Source organism: Corapipo altera, unplaced genomic scaffold, assembly GCF_003945725.1.
Source record: "Corapipo altera isolate COAL_440 unplaced genomic scaffold, ASM394572v1 0, whole genome shotgun sequence".
Lineage (NCBI taxonomy): Eukaryota > Metazoa > Chordata > Aves > Passeriformes > Pipridae > Corapipo > Corapipo altera.
The window spans coordinates 1,322,154-1,340,035 of NW_020884872.1; the positions used below are offsets into that span (position 1 = coordinate 1,322,154).

A 17,882-nucleotide genomic window follows, 5' to 3' on the forward strand; every position below is an offset into this window, starting at 1 on the left:
TCCACTTGACTAAAACTCCATATTCATCATTAATTTTGTCCCAGTTCATTCTTTTCTCCAAGGGGGTGGGTCATGTCTCAATCTGTAGTCCCAAAAATGAGCACAGCAAGACCTGTGAAGTCCAGTGAGCTGCACTGAGACCCACCTGTTTAACACTAAAAACCTTCAGATAATTTACCAAAGTTGTTGAAGACACCCTTAAAATACAGTTGATTAGAATGATTAGAAATCATTCGACTTTACTGCATTTAGAATCATAAAATGGTTTGGGATAGAAAGGACCTTAAGGATCATCTCATTGCAACCCCCTGCCACGGACAGGGACACCTTCCACCAGACCAGGTTGCTCAGAGCTCCATCCAACCTGGCCTGGAGAACTTCCAGGGATGGGAAAACAGTAAAAAAAAAAAAAAGAAGAAAACAAAGAAGTAAATGAAATATCAGACAGGAGGTTTTCAGTTTAAGGCTCAGAGTTTGGATCCTTCCCTGCTTTCCCTCCGTGTCACTGCCTGTAAACATCGGCTTTCCTGAGATGGTTGCCTGGAGAATCAAGGGCCAAACCCCAAATCTGTTAAAAGTAATGAAGATTCTTATCAAAATCTCTGTGATAACACCCTGCCAGCCTTGCTCAGGAAAGCACAGCCTTGTCCTGAAGCCCTCGGAGCACATCCCTATCCCAGCCAGGGCAGGTGCCTTGGGAAGGGCCCAATTTCCCCCCAGGAGTTGGAAGCAGCCCTGGAGGAGGTTTGAAGACGTGTGTTTTTCCTCAGGAATGGTTCCTGAAACAGCAACTTGCTTCACCAGAAGACGAGAGCCAAAGGAATACTCATTTCCTGCCAAGATTTAGCAACCCCCCTTCCTATGAATTATGTTGCTTCAAGGTCAGGGATGGATGGCAGTCACAAGGACATGACAGGTTTAAGATCCAGTTTATTATTCTTGCCACTTTATTAGAGGCAGAATAAGGGAGCTGGATGTCATTAGGAAGGGGAATATTTCTATATATTTGACTGCCAGAATACTCCCTTAGAGATCTGGCAAGCTGTGAGGTGTCAGACTTTAAAAACCCGCTCTGAGAGAGCTCTGGAGTTATTTTTAGAACTTTCTTACGATTTATGAAAGATTTATGTTTCCTGTTTTGCCTTCAGACCTGTGGAGTTGGCTCAAAGCAGGGTCCTGAGTCAGAAAGCAGATGATTATTGTCCCCTCAGAAGTCACTGGTGCCACTGGGAGGGTGCTGGGCTGTCGCCTAAAATCATCTTCCTTCACATAAGTGGTGTGGATCTGCACTTTGGAAAAACATTCCCCCACCCCTGGAAGTGTTCAAGAGCAGGTTGGATGGAGCTCTGAGCAACCTGGGCTAGTGGAAGGTGTCCCTGCCCATGGCAGGGAGTGGAAAGATGAGCTTTAAGGTCCCTCCCAACCCAAATCATTCTGTGATTCTGTGATTCTCTGACGTTCCCTCTTGCAAGCCTCAAATTCTGCCCACCCAGCGACTCTGGGGACTTTTTTTGGGACAACCTGCACCACATCCTTGTGGCTTTACCCCTGCAGGAAGTGATGCCACCTCATACTCCTGCTGGGAAATCCTTGTGACTGCCATGGAAGTCAATAAACTATTGGAGAGTATCCAAAGAAGGGCCAGGAGGATGGGGAAGGGCCTCGTGAGGAGAGGCTGAGGGCACTTGGGGTGTTCAGCTGGAGAAGAGGAGGCTCAGGGGAGACCTCACTGCAGTTCCAACTTCTTCAGGAGGGGCAGAGGAGGGGCAGGACTGAGCTCTGCTCACTGGGAGCAGGGACAGGACCCAGGGAAGGGTTGGAGCTGAGACAGGGCAGGGTCAGGGTGGATCTCAGCACAAGGTTCTTCCCCAGAGGGTGCTGGGCACTGACCAGGTTCCCCAGGGCAGTGGGCACAGCCCCAAGGCTGCCAGAGCTCCAGGAGGGTTTGGATGATCCTCTGGGGCACAAGGGGTGATGACCCTTGGGGATGGTCCTGTGCAGGGCCAGCAGTTGGACTGGATGATCCTGGTGGGTCCCTTCCAACTCAGCACATTCTGGACTCACTGTTCCATTCAACACCTCTTAAATACCTGCAAAAGGATTCCAAAGACCAACATTCCAACCAAGTTGGGTTCCTGGCTAGAAAATGGAGCAGTGCTTTATAAACCCCAGCGTGGCAGATGTTTTACACCCTGATACCATCAGAGCTTTATGGTAAAATCCTGCCCTTCATTTCATAGAAACTCCTTCGTGAAGCCAAAAAAGAAAAAAAAAAAAAGGATCATTGAACTTCTCTTTTACCCCAAAGAGGAGTTATAAGCCTTGCCAGGAGGAGAACAATAACACACTGTGGGCTTAGCCACGGCAGTCATGGGGTTGTTAAAACCCAAACTGCAGCACACAAGTCATAAAATACGGCCTCGTGTTATTTGTTTATTGTGAAATGCCAGGAAAAATGGGCTCACCTTTGGGCATTTTGAAAGGTAAGGAGCCAGAAGGTGTGAAAGCATGCTGTCAGAAGTCTCATTAAGGCATTATTTACTAGTTCAAAATGAATTTACATTGATCTTTCGAAACTATCGCTAACCACAAATGCATTAAAACTAAACAGTCTTCATTTGCTGAGAAATAAATGTGTCAGCATAACCTTGACTTTTGTCCAATGCTGTTCTGGCTTTTAATTCACAGGAGCTCAGTGTTAAGCAGTTTATTGCTTGTTGTGCTAAAACACACTAATTTAATTGCTAATATATTGCCTTCCTGCAGTCATTTTCAAAATAGTTATCTAGAGAAAATATATACATTTTTCAAGAACCTCCCTCCAAATTGTGGCAGTGCTGGGACATATTCACTGAAGTAGTTGTTCATTTTCATTGAATTTCCATTTTCATTGAATTCCCATTTTCACTGAATTTCCATTTTCCCTGAATTTTCATTTTCACTGGGATTGTTTTCTGCTGCATATTAGGAATTGCTTAAAACATCTTTTTTAACATCTTTTTCACAGGCAAAACACATATGAAAGAGATCTGACTGTTTTCATGTAGGTTCTACAAAGCTTTGGAGTTTTGTAAAGTGTATTATCCTCTTAAGCATTTCAACCAGTAACTCAATTTTACGTTGAAGAAAATGACACCTTTGTTAACGGCTCCAGATTAGCTTCTAAAAAATAATTGATTTTTATTTTTTTATTTGTTTGATAACTTTATAACACACACTTAAAACACCACTATTTGTGCCCGTTCCAAAACCAGACTCTACCAGTTCACTTCACTTAGTCTTTGGACTTAAGTTTTTCCTGGAGCAAGAAATCCAAGCCAAGAGGGCAAAGAGAAATTCCAAAATTTGGTTCCTGCCTGTGGCCACTCTGGATTTGTCACCAACCTTCCTTCTCCAGGAGGGTGAATGAGGAAAACCAGCAAATTCCAGGATGGATTCCAGTGTGGCTTTTGCTTTTCCTTGCTTGGAAGAAGCACCGAGTTCTCTAATTTTAATCAAGAGTCTCAACAATCTCATTCTTTGAAGGTAAAATAACATCCTTTCAGCTTCTTCTGCATCTTTGTCTTTGCTGTTGTTTCATTCTTGTTTATTCCCACGGGAACTCTCTAAGTGGGATTTATCCCTGCAGGACAATGTTGAGAAAATCCACGGCCCTGGGGCTGTTCCTGGCAGGAAGAGCTGCTCCATGGGCTCAACCTGGAGCTGGAGCTGCCCCTGCCATGGAGAAAAGACCCAGCAGGGCCAAAGAGGGCTCTTGGAATTGCAGATAGACCCACTCAGGGTGCTTTGGGAAGTCATTCCTTCAATCCCTGAGCCTCAATGCGAGGAGGCGAGAGGACACCAGACAGCACAAGGTTCTGCAGCTGAGGACCCAAGATTTGAGCCCAAGCACCTGAGACTCTTGAAACTTCGTTTTTATAGAATTCCAGACTGGTTTGGGTTGGAATGGACCTTAAAGGTCATCCAGTGCCACCCCTGCCATGGGCAGGGACGCCTGCCACTAGTTCAGGTTGCTCCAAGCCCATGAGTCTGTGATTCCTGGCTACTCATTCCCAGCACATTGAAGGACAATGGGAAGGAAATTGTGACTGTTCCCACAACCTGGGTTTTGCTGCGTTTATTGGGAAACCTAAAAGTTTTCTAGACATTGCTGTGATTGGACAGATCACTGGTTTCCACTGAAATCCCTTTGTGCCACCAGAGTGGGAATCGTGGAATGGTTTGTGCTGGAAGGGACCTTAAAAATCATCCAGTCCCATCCCTTGCCCTCTACAGGGACACCTTCCACTAGCCCAGGCTGCTCCAAGCCCTGTCCAACCTGGCCTTGGACACTTCCAGGGATACAGGGGCAGCCACAGCTTCTCTGGGAATTCTATCCCAGCTCCTCCCCACCCTCATAGCCAAGAATTCCATCCCAATATCCCATCTAACTCTGCCCTCTGTCAGTTTGAAACCATTTCCCTTGTCCTGTCCCTCCAGCCCTTGGAAATAGTCTCTCTCCATCTTTCCTGGAACTCCTTCAGCTCCTGCAAGGCCACAATCAGGTCACCCCAAAGCTTCTCTTCTCCAGGCTGAACAATCCCACTTTTCCCAGCCTTTCCTCCTTCCAAGTTGTGAGTGACAGAAACTCAACTCCCAAATGTCCCACCATGAAAACCCCCAACATTTTCCACTCAGGCTGGACCAGGAGGCACGGAAAGATCCAGAGCAGAGCTCAGAGAAGAGGAGCACTGAGAAGAGCTCCCATTTGGAGAATTATCATCTGAAAATCAGGCAGAAAATAACCAAAGAAGGAGCTCTTTGCTCCAGTGGAGAGAACAGTTGAAGACACAATAATTGTCTTTGTGTCCAACACTCTTCTGCTTTTTTCCACAGTACACAGAGAAATAAGATGGAAATATGCCTGTTCAGACACTTTCTGATAAGAGCAGGAAATTTGGCTGCCAGGAGAAGCTGGAAAACTTGTCAGCTTGAGATGGTTCTGTATCAAATGGCTCTGTGGCTCTTTAAATGTCTTAAACCCCTTTGACTCCTCTGTTGTTGCCCCATTTAACTCAACTTGGAAGCTGTTTCCTGGATCTGACTCATGTTTGACCCGTTCCTAAGGCATCCAAATATCAAAATATGGGAATTTTCCTAAAAAGTTTGTGTAACCCAAATGTCTATGGAATATTTTCATAGTACCTCTGTGCCAGGGAATATTGTCTGTATTCAAACATAAATATATTTCTTTCCTCTAGATATGGATGTTACGATTCCCTTCCCAATCCCAGAAATCACATATTTTGCCTGTTGCTAATGCTGATTTCTACCCCAGCATTCCCAAAGTCCCTCAGGAGCTTGGGAATGCGGGTGTGAATACAAACTTTGTGTCACTTAAGGTCGTGGAGCACAGTTAATTAGAAATCACATTTTGCCCAATTAAGAGACAATCATGGGCTGTGGGCCCCAGGATTTGTGTGGAATTGGAAGTAGAGACAAAAACACTTGGGAAGGTGCTCAAGGAAATTATTATGGAAATTCTTGGAACCTGGGGAATGAAGTTGTCTTATTATTCCAGTGCTGACATTTCATTTCTACTGGACAAAAATATGCACTCTCAGCTTTGGTACCTTATCAAAGTTGAAGAGAAAGAAGGTTTCAATGAGCAAAAATAATCTTTGTTAGTCATTTAAAATATCCATTAAAAATATTAAATTCATATTGTGCAATACAGAGCTACAAAGTGGCAACAAAGAAGTTGAGAGGCAGTTAATTGTCCAGGAGCTGGGATGGTTCAGGTGGGAAATCAGGAGGAATTTCTTCATGGAAAAGGTTGCAAAGCATTGGAAGGGGCTGCTCAGGGAGGTGGTGGAATCCCCACCCCTGGAGGTGTTCAAGGAATGACTGGATCATAAACTCATGGAATGTGCTGAGTTGGAAGGGACCCACCAGGATCATCGAGTCCAACTCCTGGCATTTAATAATAATAATAATAATAATAATAATAATAATAATAATAATAATAATAATAATAATAATAATAATAATAATGGATGTGGCACTCAGTGCTCTGCTCTGGGTGACAAGGTGGGGATCAGACACAAATTGGACTCAAGGATCTTGGAGGTCTTTTCCAACCTGAATGAGTCTCTGATTCTGTGATAACAAAACATTTCCCTCCTCTCCCACCCCCTTCTCTTTCCATTTTCCATCTCACCTGTACCTCCAGCTCTGCTTTTTTAACTCTAAGTCACAGCAAATTGCTTTGCAGCTGTCAGAAAAGTGCTAAAAATCCTCACATGATCATTCAATTAAGACAATAAATAGTGACCCAGGGGTTGATTTGGAACCGCCTTTTGCTTCCCACATTTCCACGATTTCAGATGGAAGCAACAGAGGAAATGCTGTGTGGAGAACGCTCCCACATTCCCTGCTAATGGTAGGAATGTTTTAGTATCCCCTGCCCGGGGCTGAGAGAAACCAAAGTGGTTTATTGGTGATTTATGAGGCGCATTATGACTTTATTTTGAAAATGGTCGCATTAAAAATTAACGTTGTGGCGAAGGAAGGAGGCACAAGTTCCAGCCATCAGGTTCTAGCAGGGGGGAGAGGCCACTCCACCATTTATTCCTGATAATAATCCACTGAAACAGACATTTCCAGGATGCTGGAAGAGGCATCTTGTCCTGCTGGAGCTTCCCAGGTGAGGCAGATCCACGGTCGGTCGTATCCAGCCGCGCTCTGGGAGGACTCGGGCCTTTTGAAGCCCTGAGTAGTTTCTAACCAAATAGTTGAATATTCTAACTGAATAATTTATACCCAATGTTCTCAGCATTGATTAGTGTCCTTTTGTACCAGAATGTCTTTGGGATAATGCCTCGTTCCTTTAATGCCTCGTGCACACTCCAGGAACCAGCTGTTGCTTAATGGGAAAAAAATCTGATTTTATTTTAATCAGGAGTGCGATGGAGGAGGAGTAATTGGCCTTTTTTTTTTTTTCCTCTGCCAGGTATGTGCAGCATTAACACAGAGACACCAAAAGATCAGGCAGGAGATGAGTTAACAATCCTAAGGCGCCGCTTTTCCCGTGGGCTCTGGGAATGTGTCTCCACCTCTCCGGGATCATTCCTTGGGATAACGTTCCCCCAGCCCACAGGCAGGAGCATCCCCTGTGCCCCATCCCTACCTGCCTCCAAGGAATTCATGCCTGGCTACTTCCATAGTGCTTTTCCCATCATCAGCACCATTAAACGACTCCATAAATTAATAGGGCTCCCGTGGGAACGAGGAGGGAAAAGGGAATTGTTGAGGGCAATAAAGAGTGTCAGTGGTTGGGAGGAGGGAATTGATCCCAGGAGGCCTCGAGTCCACAAGTGTTGCCCCTTTCCAGCAGGATCCAGCTTGGACAAGTTGCACCTTCCAAGAGTTTCAATCTCCTCTTAATATTTCAAATTTCATATGGTTTTAATAATATGCAAACTAAAGGAATACAACAACTAAAGGAATAAAGTCCCTCCTCCTTTCTGATTTTTTTTTAAATGCAAAATGACACAAAAATACGTCTGTGAGAGGAAAATATTTTCCTTTTGTGACACAGACGACATCAAATCCAAATATCTTTATAAATACTTCTTTTTTTGACTGATAACGCCTTATTTGGAAAAAAGAGAGAATCTAGGCTTAAAGTAAAGAAAATCATTATAAACTTTGGAGTGGAATGCAAACATTTGCAGAGGTTTAGATGCCAGACTCCTTCATTGGAGCTCCTGTTTGGTTTTTAAGTTCATTATTAAATGCTCCCTGGGTCACAAGCAATATCCAAGATTTCAGCCAGAGTCACACTCCAGACACCTTTTTATTTCAGGAGTGTGTTTGTCTAATTTAAGCACATTCAGAACTTAAATTTCTTGGACTATAAAGCAAAAAAAGTGTCACTGAACTAAGGTCATAATGCTCCTGGTAAGAATATTCCCTTTGGGATTTAATGTATATTATATAAAATAACATTTAAATTGGCTTCAACCTTGCAGGCAACTCATCTTAAATTCCCTGCTTGTCCTTCCTTATTTAGGGATACTCCAAAAAACACAAAATACAGAATAATTTCACTCTTTTCTTCATAGATAACTTCTGTGCCTGAAGGGATTTATTTCTAGAGGTTGTTTCTGAAATTATTGCCACAAAAAAAAAAAACAAACACAAAATCTCCTTCCCAAATCCACGACTTTCAAACAAACTCTGCTTGTATTGATGCCCAAATAATCAAAGTCTGGTTGTCAAATACAGGCAAATGTTTGCAGCTGGAGGAGGCGAGGAGAAATCATGGAATCCCAGGATGATTTGGGTTGGAAGGGACCCTAAAAATCATCTTTCCACCCCCTACCACGGGCAGGGACACCTTCCACTAGCCCAGGTTGCTCCAACCTGGCCTTGGACACTTTCAGGGATGAGGCAGCCAGGGCTCATTCTCCAGGCAGGGAATATTTCCCTCTGTTACATTTTCAAACTCAGATTTTAGGCAATAAAATCCATAAAAGACCTTCTGGGGAACGACACTTCCCCCGACAGGTCCAAGCAGCGCTGAGGGAAAACGGCCCTTCCGTGGAGCAACTCCATCAGATCCCAGCTTTTGGGAAAAAAAACACTTCATGTTTTGTCTCTGCATGTTCTTGGCTTGTCGTTATTAATAAAACATTAATAAAACATTAAGCTTTGCCTTCCCAGGCAGCTCGCACAGGGCTTGGAATCCTGGATTTTATCCTGGTCTGTGCTTCCACCAGGAAGATCCAAAAGGGACCCCACAGAGGGGGCTCCACACCAAACCATCCCACCTGCTTGAGTTGGGAAGAGAAGGCTCTGGGGAGACCTTGGAGCCTCTTCCAGTGCCCAAATAAGGTTAGAAAAACTCCCTGGTAAGGATTTTTCCATGCTCGTTATGAGGGTCCTATTTAGGGAGCTTTCATTAGGTTAAGAACCCTTTAATTCAGAGTTTAATTCAGAGGGACTTTTTATATGGGCAGAGAATGACAGGACGAGGGGGAATGGGTTTAAACTGCCAGGACAAGGGTTGAGTGGGATATTGGGAAGAAATCCTTCCCTGTGAGGGTGAAGTTGCCCAGAGAAGATGCCCCTGGATCCCTGGAGGAATTCAAGACCTCCTGTCTGATATCCCATTTACTTCCTTGGTTTTTTTTTTTTTAGTGTGATCTACTGTAAATACAACGTGCCCCAGAAATTCCAGGCAATGAGTCTGAGGAGGGAATATTAATAGTTTATTAGCCCTGCTTTAATAAAATCAGGAAGGTGACTGACAGCTCTTTGCCTTGGCTGGGAGGGCTCTGGTTGCAGGGTCTCACACACTCAGGATCTTGTTTTGGAATTTACTGCAAGAAGGACTTGAAGATGAGGTCTGGAGCATCTCTCCAAGCTGGGAGAGCTGGGAATGTTCAACCTGGAGAAGAGAAGGATCCAGGCAGACCTTAGAGCCCCTTCCAGTGCCTGAAGGGGCTTAAAAAAAGGAGGGAGGACTTTTTATACAGGAAGAGAGTGATAGGACAAGGGGGAATGGCTTCACACTGACAGAGGGTGGGTTTAGGTGGGATATTGGGAAGAAATTGTTCCCCGTGGAAGTGGTGAGGCCCTGGCACAGGTTGCCCAGAGAAGCTGTGGCTGCCCCTGGATCCCTGGAAGTGTCCAAGGCCAGGTTGGAGCAACCTGGGCTAGTGGAAGGTGAAGGAGATTGGAGTGGGAGGATCCTTAAGGTCCCTTCCCACCCAAACCCTTCTGCCATCCGGGCGCCTCCAATGGCCCCACCCATCCCTGGGCTCCTCCAAGCCAAGGAATCCCACTCTGGACAACACAATTCCCAATTCCAGGCACGAAAAGGCTCTTTGGCAGAGCCTGGGCCTAGCTCAGAGGCCGAGGCCTGTTTATCCCAGGGCCGGATCCCGCCCGGCCCCGCGTTCCCAGGCCTAATTCCCGAGTCCTTCGGCGCTCCGAGGAGATTCTTTGCGACGTTCCCTTCTCTCTAATATCCAGTTAAAGCTTTCAGAGGATCTTGGCTGAGCCGAGATGGCCCTTTTACCAAGTGCTGCTCCCAGACAGCTGGTCCAAAGCAATTGAAATCATAATGCACAGTGGAAAAAAAAAAAAAATAAAAAAAATTACTTTTCTAATGGTCGCCTCGAAGATTTATCTTTTTTTTTTTCCAAATGTAATTAAAAAGTAGCTTTAGAAATACGCTCGGCAACCCAAAAGATTAAATATTAATACGGGGCATAATTAATGAATGATCCAGCTCTTGATTACTAATGGGTTATTGACTCTAAAAGCCTCACGTTATGGAATATCAGGGCAAACAAAGGCTTTGGGGGAAATATTTCGAAGTTTCCAGGATGAAGCCGCGTCTTTGTCTTTCTATAAAGTTGAACAAGTCTTTCAACACCCTCCAAAATGCCAAAAAATAGCATTAAACTGATTAATGTGATTGTTACAACCTCTTTTTTTGGTGATTTTAGCATTTATTTTCCAGTGGAATCCCACCATGCAGGTTCTTTCATCAGTGAGAATTCTGCCTAAAAAGCTGTTTTGGATTAAAATATGAATTTATCCCGTTGCCTGCATATTATCATTTTATTTCTTTCAAAATCAGTCAGGTCTGAGCACAAACGTCTGTGCTAAATGGACCTCAATAATAAAGAGAATTTGAATTCATAATTCAGAGTATTAATTAACAAAACCCCCAAAATCTCGATTCAAAATATTAAACAAAATCCTTGATGCCTGTCAAACTTTCAGGACAAACATGTTGAGTGATAACACCCGGTTTTGCAAAAAATTACAGCAAAATATCCGGTGTATGGACAATTCTGCATTGTAACATTGCATTTAATTTTATTTAAATTTAATTCTGCTGGGAGATCCATTTGCTTTGCCTGTTTGAGACATCAAATTGCCCAACAGGAGGGTCCATAACTGAGGTGTTGCTGCAAATTGTCTTTCCTCGTGTCCCTAAATCTGAGGAGGTTTCAGGAATACGAGCAAAATTCAGTTTATCATGGAAGAAGCTGAGACTGAGAATATAAATTTACTAAGGAATTTTATCCTTAGTAGATAAAAAAAAATTCCTATTTTTTTCTTCAGATTATATCTATTATTTCTTGAGATATTATTATATATCTTATTTATTTATGTTCAGTTTTAATCCTGACTTCTGGCTGTGCCTGAAGCCTCTCCCAGTTTATCACCTGCAAATTTAATCCCTGGTAGAGATTTTTCCGTGCTCATTATTAGGGTCCTATCTAGGGAGCTTTAATTAGGTTAAAAACCCTTTAATTCAGAGTTTGGTTGTTGTTTTATGAGGGTTTTTTTCCCACTTACCTGGTTCAGATTTAAGGACTGAAAACAGATAAAAATGGGGGCTTTTATTACCCATCGATTTTTTTTAAGATGGATTTTCAGACACTATTATAATAATATATAATATGGAATAATTAATATAAATATAATTATATAAATAATATTTAAGTAATAATATAAAATGTGTAAGCATATAAGTACATAGGCATATAATAATATATAATAATACATGCCTAAATAACATAAAATATTTAATTAAATACTTTGATTCAATGTTTTGATTTAATGTTTTAATTTAATTATTCAATTTCATTATTTAATTTTGTTATTTAGTACAATTATTAATTTAATCATTTAATTTAAACACAAAAAGAAGGGGAAAAGCTGAAATAGAAATTCTCCTTCCCAGTGAACCAGAGCAATCCATGATGTTCCAGACTGACAAGGCTTTTAGGGAAAAGTCCTGACCATATTGATCCCAGTGATTCCAACACCCATCCCAACAGTTCCAACACCCATCTCAGTGGTTCCAACACCCATCCCAGTGGTTCCAACACCCATCCCAGTGATTCCAACACCCATCCCAATGATTCCAACACCCATCCCAGTGATTCCAACACCCATCTCAGTGGTTCCAACACTCATCCCCATGATTCCAACACTCATCCCAGTGATTCTAACACCCATCCCAGTGATTCCAACATCCATCCCACTGATTCCAACACCCATCCCAACAGTTCCAACACCCATCCCAATGATTCCAACACCCATCCCAGTGGTTCCAACACCCATCCCAGTGATTCCAACACCCAGCCCAGTGATTCCAACACCCATCCCACTGATTCCAACACCCATCCCAGTGGTTCCAACACCCATCCCAGTGATTCTAACACCCATCCCAGTGATTCCAACACCCAGCCCAGTGATTCCAACACCCATCCCACTGATTCCAACACCCATCCCAGTGATTCCAACACCCATCCCAGTGATTCCAACACCCATCCCAACAGTTCCAACACCCATCCCACTGATTCCAACACCCATCCCAACAGTTCCAACACCCACCCCAGCAGTTCCAACACCCATCCCCAATGGTGTTTGGCCTCTTAAGTCACAGAAAATGCAGAATATTATTCAACCAGTCCATTAAAAGTTGTGTTTTATCCTGGAGAGCAGCTTTGAGGGAGCTTTGGGACACCTTTTCTCCTCAGGGTGGTGAATTGGCTCTGACTCCCAAGCTGGCAGAGGGGGAATATTTCCTATCTCAAGGGAAGTCTCTGGCCATTCCTCATTTTTTATGATTCCCTCGGTGCTGTACCCACAAGACAACACCTTCTCTCACTCCAATAAGATCAGTGTCCTCCAACCATTCACCCACCAGAGCAGAGCAAACCTTAAGCAGAGAAGGGCAGGTTCCACACAAAAATGTTGCCATTGTGATAATAAGGGAATAATCCCTCGGAACTCGTCGGGATACGTAACAATAAAACAAAACAAACATGTACTGGAAATTAAATCTCCCAGCTGTATTGATTGCTAATGGCCTTTTTTAAATTTCAGCCTTATTTACTGGGGAGAGATAAGAGCTTGACTACGAGCACTTTGTCTGCTTCAGGAGCTTGGAGAAGAAATCTAAAGATCACTCAAATTAAGAGGGGATGGGTAACTGCTCCCCTGGGTTAGCCAGGGGAATATTTTATTTGCCCCCATTAGAGCCAAAGAAGAGCACAGAGCAGGCTCAGCCCAATCAAAGCCACCATTCCACAAAAGAGTTGCAGCTGCTTTTTGTTTTTCTTAAGGAATGGGGAAAAATAAACCCACTTCCATTAGCACCACCCTTCCCTCCTTGGCTTCTCTGCTGCTTGGGTTTTGTCGTCCTGCAAAGTCCAGAGATTGGCAGAAAACATCTTTTTAAAGGCAAAATAGCTTTTTCCAGGTTACCTGTTTCAGAAGATAACAATGGATTCGTTCGCATTGGAAAAATTCTGGATGTGACCCCCAGTGTGCCCAGGGGAGCAGGAGAACAATGGAATCTGGTTTGCATCAGGGATAGTGTGGGCACAGCCCCAGGGCAGGGATTGTCCCCTGTACTGCCACTGCTGAGGGACCTCCAGGGCTGTGTCCAGGTCTGGAACCTCATGGAAGAGACGTGGAGGGGCTGGAGCGTGTGCAGGGAAGGGAATGGAGCTGGGAAGGGGCTGGAGCAGCAGGAGGGGCTGAGGGAGCTGGGGGGGGCTCAGCCTGGAGAAAAGGAGGCTCAGGGGGGACCTTTTGGCTCTGCAACCCCCTGACAGGAGGGGGGAGCTGGGGGGGATGTCGGGCTCTGCTGCCAGGGAACAAGGGACAGGAGGAGAGGGAACAACCTCCAGCTGTGCCAGGGGAGGCTCAGGTTGGACAGGAGGAGGAATTTGCTGCTGGAAAGAGTGGTGAGGCCTTGGCAGGGGCTGCCCAGGGAGGTTTGGAGTGCCCATCCCTGGAGGTGTCCCAGGAAGGCCTGGCCGTGGCACTCAGTGCTCTGGGCTGGGGGACAAGGTGGGGATGGGGCACAGGTTGGACTGGATGACCTTGGAGCTCTTTTCCAACCTCTGGGATTCCAGAATTCTGCAAAAGAGACTTTATGGCAGAATAAAAATCTCCTGATCTACAAGACACAGAACAACACCCCGAGCACAAAACATCTTCTCTCGTTCTAAACAGGCACCACATTTCCTGCAGCTCAACAGCCCTGAGATCACAGCAGAAGGTACTGACAGAACATCTGAGTAACCAGCACTGATTGAAAGCCCTTATTAACTATATTTTGGTTTTATATTCCCCACGGGACTTGGCATCACAAATAGAGCTGTCACGGGCAGCAATAGAGCAAGAAGTGGCTGTTCTTTCATTATTTTGAACTTTCCCAGCTGGATTCACCGCTCTGGCTTTTCGGAGCCACTTGTGGTTTGGAGCCTGCAGGCAGTGTGTGCATTATGTACCAGGCTGCATATTTCTACCTTAAATAGGTGGTGGAACTCTTCAGAGACCGAGGAGACCTGTTTGCAAAATGTGAGTCACTCCAAACCTCAGCACGAAACCTCAAACCAAACTCTAGACTTGCAGAATTGGTTCAGAGAAAGGTTTCTGTCTCGTGTCTCTGTGGAGAATAGGGTTGGTGGAAGGAGGCCAACACCTTGGGAGAGGATTAAAAAATCCCCCACGTTTTATCCTTCCTGCAGTCTCGCAGAACATCCCTCAAAATGGGCCCTGGAAAAAGAAACAAAAATAACACTCTGCCACAAGACACGTTTCGGGCATCGAGGGATCTGAAGGGCTGGAGGAAAGATCTCAGAATTAGGAGAGAAATGCATCCAAAAATTTTTAGAGAATCCCAGAATCATTAAGGTTGGAAAAGATCCCCAAAGGTCATCAATTCCAACCTGTGCCTGATGCCCGCTTTGTCCCCCAGCTCAGAGCACTGAGTGCCACATCCAGTGGTTTCCTGAACACTTCCAGGGGTGGAGATTCCACCTCCTCCCTGGGCAGCCTCTTCCAGTGTTTAGCAACCCTTTCCATGAAGAAATTCCCCAGCAAAGGCAAGAAGTCTCTGCAGGATGGGGATGGACCTGGGGCAGGGACCAGCCAAGAGGGTTGAAGCTCAGTCAAAACTTCTGGAAGTCAAGGAGAGCCTTGTCATGGTCGTAAGTGGACTGGGGACATCAGGGGTGTGCTGAATCCAGGGGCTTTCAAACCTCATCCCTGTTCTTCTGAGACAAGGAAAACTGGATGAATCCCATAATAGCTTCAAGTGTGTTGCCCAGAGAAGCTGTGGCTCCCTCTGGATCCCTGGAAGTGTCCAAGGCCAGGTTGGATGGGGCTTGGAGCAACCTGGGCTGGTGGAAGGTGTCCCTGCCCATGGCAGGGGGTGGCACTGGATCATCTTTAAGGTCCCTTCCAACCCAAACCATTCCATGATTCTGTATTTCCTTGTTCTGGAGCAGATTTGGGTCAAGAGATGCTTTGCCATCACAACCAACACTCCTGTTCTTGAGAATCTGGGTTATGGCAGAGGAACTGCCAATCCCAAACCTTCCCAGGGCACCGGAAAATTCTCCGTGGATGATCCAATGAAGGCTAAATCCTTTTTTTTTCTAAAAAGATTCTCATAAGTAAATCTTTCTCACCATGTTCACTTTCAAGAAAAGGAGAATATAATCCAGCAGGGTTGTGAAATAAAGGCAGTAAAAATGCACATTTGTCCAAGTTCCTTTAAGGTTTTTTCCCCATTTTATTTTTATTTTTTTAACAATCTTACTCTGATAGAATGTGGTGTCTGGTATCCAACTGTGTCAGTTGACTCCCTGTTCCTAGAGACAGACTTATTCCCAAAGGGAGGAGGGAGAAAAGAAGGAAGAAAGGAATGACTTTTATCCCATTTCTGAATTTTCTAGAAACATTTAATGAAAGTCTGAAGGAAAACGAAGCTCTTCCTGGTGTTACTTCATAAATGCATTCAAGCAGATCCTTTGCCAGTGGTCATAAATAACTGTTTGTACTCAGAGGAAGCAAAATTAGGTTTTTTAAAAGCTCATTAGAGGAAAAAAAAACAAACCTCCTTTTTATGCTCTACCACAAATGCAACACTTTGCTCCATGCCTTGAACTGGCAGGGCAGGTTTCAGGAAGAGGGTCAAAAACTAAATTGTCTTCTGCAGGATATTTCCATGAGAAAGAAATCCTTCCTTTCAAACTGGCAGGATTGCATTGTCACTTCAAGAGTGTCTCCCAGTTTTGTTGATCCTGAAACAGCCACTGGATGTTTCAGCCTAACAGATTCCAAGAGTGGGGCCATTTCTCCGCAGAAAAATTTGGATTTCAATCCAAGTTTGAAGAGCCTGGTTGGGTCTGTCCCTGTAACCACGGCACAGCTCCTCCAGCACGCTCACTAGATGGATTTTATTCATTTACACCACTTAAAAAAGTCTAAAATAACCCTTCAATCCAGGAAGTAAATCCTGAAAAAATCCTCACTACCCCCTGTGCTGGAATATTTTCTCTTGGAAAAGAGGAAACGCTCAATTTAGCTTTTTTTTAATTGCTACAAAACTTCCCATCAAGTCATTTTTCCCTCCCAGACCAATCAACAAACTAAAAAAAAATAAATATCTATGGTTGGTACAGCCCCACCACATTTTTTGTTTCCCTGTGCCCTCAGCTTTATCCTGGGAATCTTCTCTCCAGGGGATGCAGGAGCACCAGAGCTCAGATTTCCAGGGCCCTAAAAATGCAGAAGATGATGTTTTTCTGCTTGTAATTTTAAACACAAGGTAGGGTGGCACATTTATTTCAGTGACAACACTCATCTTCTTTCCTGGAATTCATGGGGTTTTTTTGGGGGGAGGAATAGATGCTGGTGGGAAACATTTCAAGCTTATTCACAGACAGGCCCATCTCCTCCTTCCAATATCTGCCTCGGAGCTGAATGGAAATTGAAAAAAATTGAAAGGAAAAAAAAGGAGAAGAAACACAAAGAGATGGATTTGTCCCAAATTAGGCACATCTTGGATGTGAACAAGGCTTAAATTTTCAGTTTGTTGGGGCTTGACCTTGGCAGGACTGAATGTCCTGAGCTAGGAGGGACCTCCAAGGATCACCCAATCCAAGCCCTGGTCTTGCCCAGGACACCCCAACACTCCCCCCTGTCCCTCAGAGCGTTGTCCAAACCCTCCTGGAGCTCTGGCAGCCTTGGGGCCGTGCCCACTGCCCTGGGGAGCCTGGGCAGTGCCCACCACCCTGTGGGGGAAGAACCTTGTCCTGAGATCCACCCTGAGCCTGCCCTGTCCCAGCTCCAGCCCTTCCCTGGGTCCTGTCCCTGCTCCCAGCGAGCAGAGGTCGGAGCTGCCCCTTGGGAGGAGCTGCAGCCCCCGCTGATCTCCCCTCAGTGTCCTCTGCTCCAGCTGCACCAGCCAAGAAACCTCTGCCAGACCTCACACGACCCCTCCAAACCCTCTCCAGGACACAGACAGAACCAAGGCAGGGCCAGGCAGGAAGGCAGGAGGGCTCTGTAGAGGGATCTGGATAGGTTGGAGAGTTGGGCTGATTCCAATGGGATGAGGTTCAACCAGGCCAAGGGCCGGGTCCTGCCCTTTGGTCACAACAACCCCCGGCAGCTCCAGGCTGGGCCAGAGGGGCTGGAGAGCAGCCAGGCAGGAAGGGAGCTGGGAGTGGGGATGGACAGGAAGCTGAACAGGAGCCAGAGTGTGCCCAGGTGGCCAAGAAGGCCAATGGATCCTGGCCTGGCTCAGGAACAGTGTGGCCAACAGGTCCAAGGAAGTGATTCTTCCCCTGGACTCAGCGCTGGTGAGGCCACCCCTGGAGTGCTGTGTCCAGTTCTGGGCCCTCAACTCAGGAAGGACACTGAGGGGCTGGAGCAGGTCCAGAGGAGAGCAACGAGGCTGGGGAAGGGACTGGAGCACAAGTGCTGTGAGGAGAGGCTGAGGGAGCTGGGGGGGCTCAGCCTGGAGAAGAGGAGGCTCAGGGGAGACCTCCTCACTCTCTGCAACTCCC

General features: G+C 45.3%; 1 long non-coding RNA gene across 1 annotated transcript in view; it reads right to left on the minus strand.

Moving 5' to 3' along the window:
* Window positions 1–3,955: 3,955 nt before the first annotated feature.
* The window catches only part of LOC113949172, a 19,287-nt gene continuing 5,360 nt past the window's right edge, over window positions 3,956–17,882 (minus strand). Inside the window, exons 2-3 of the long non-coding RNA XR_003528374.1 lie at window positions 4,280–4,323; window positions 3,956–3,994 (exon numbers count right to left, since the gene is read on the minus strand). This is a non-coding gene — a long non-coding RNA (uncharacterized LOC113949172). The remainder of the gene's footprint in view (window positions 3,995–4,279; window positions 4,324–17,882) is intronic.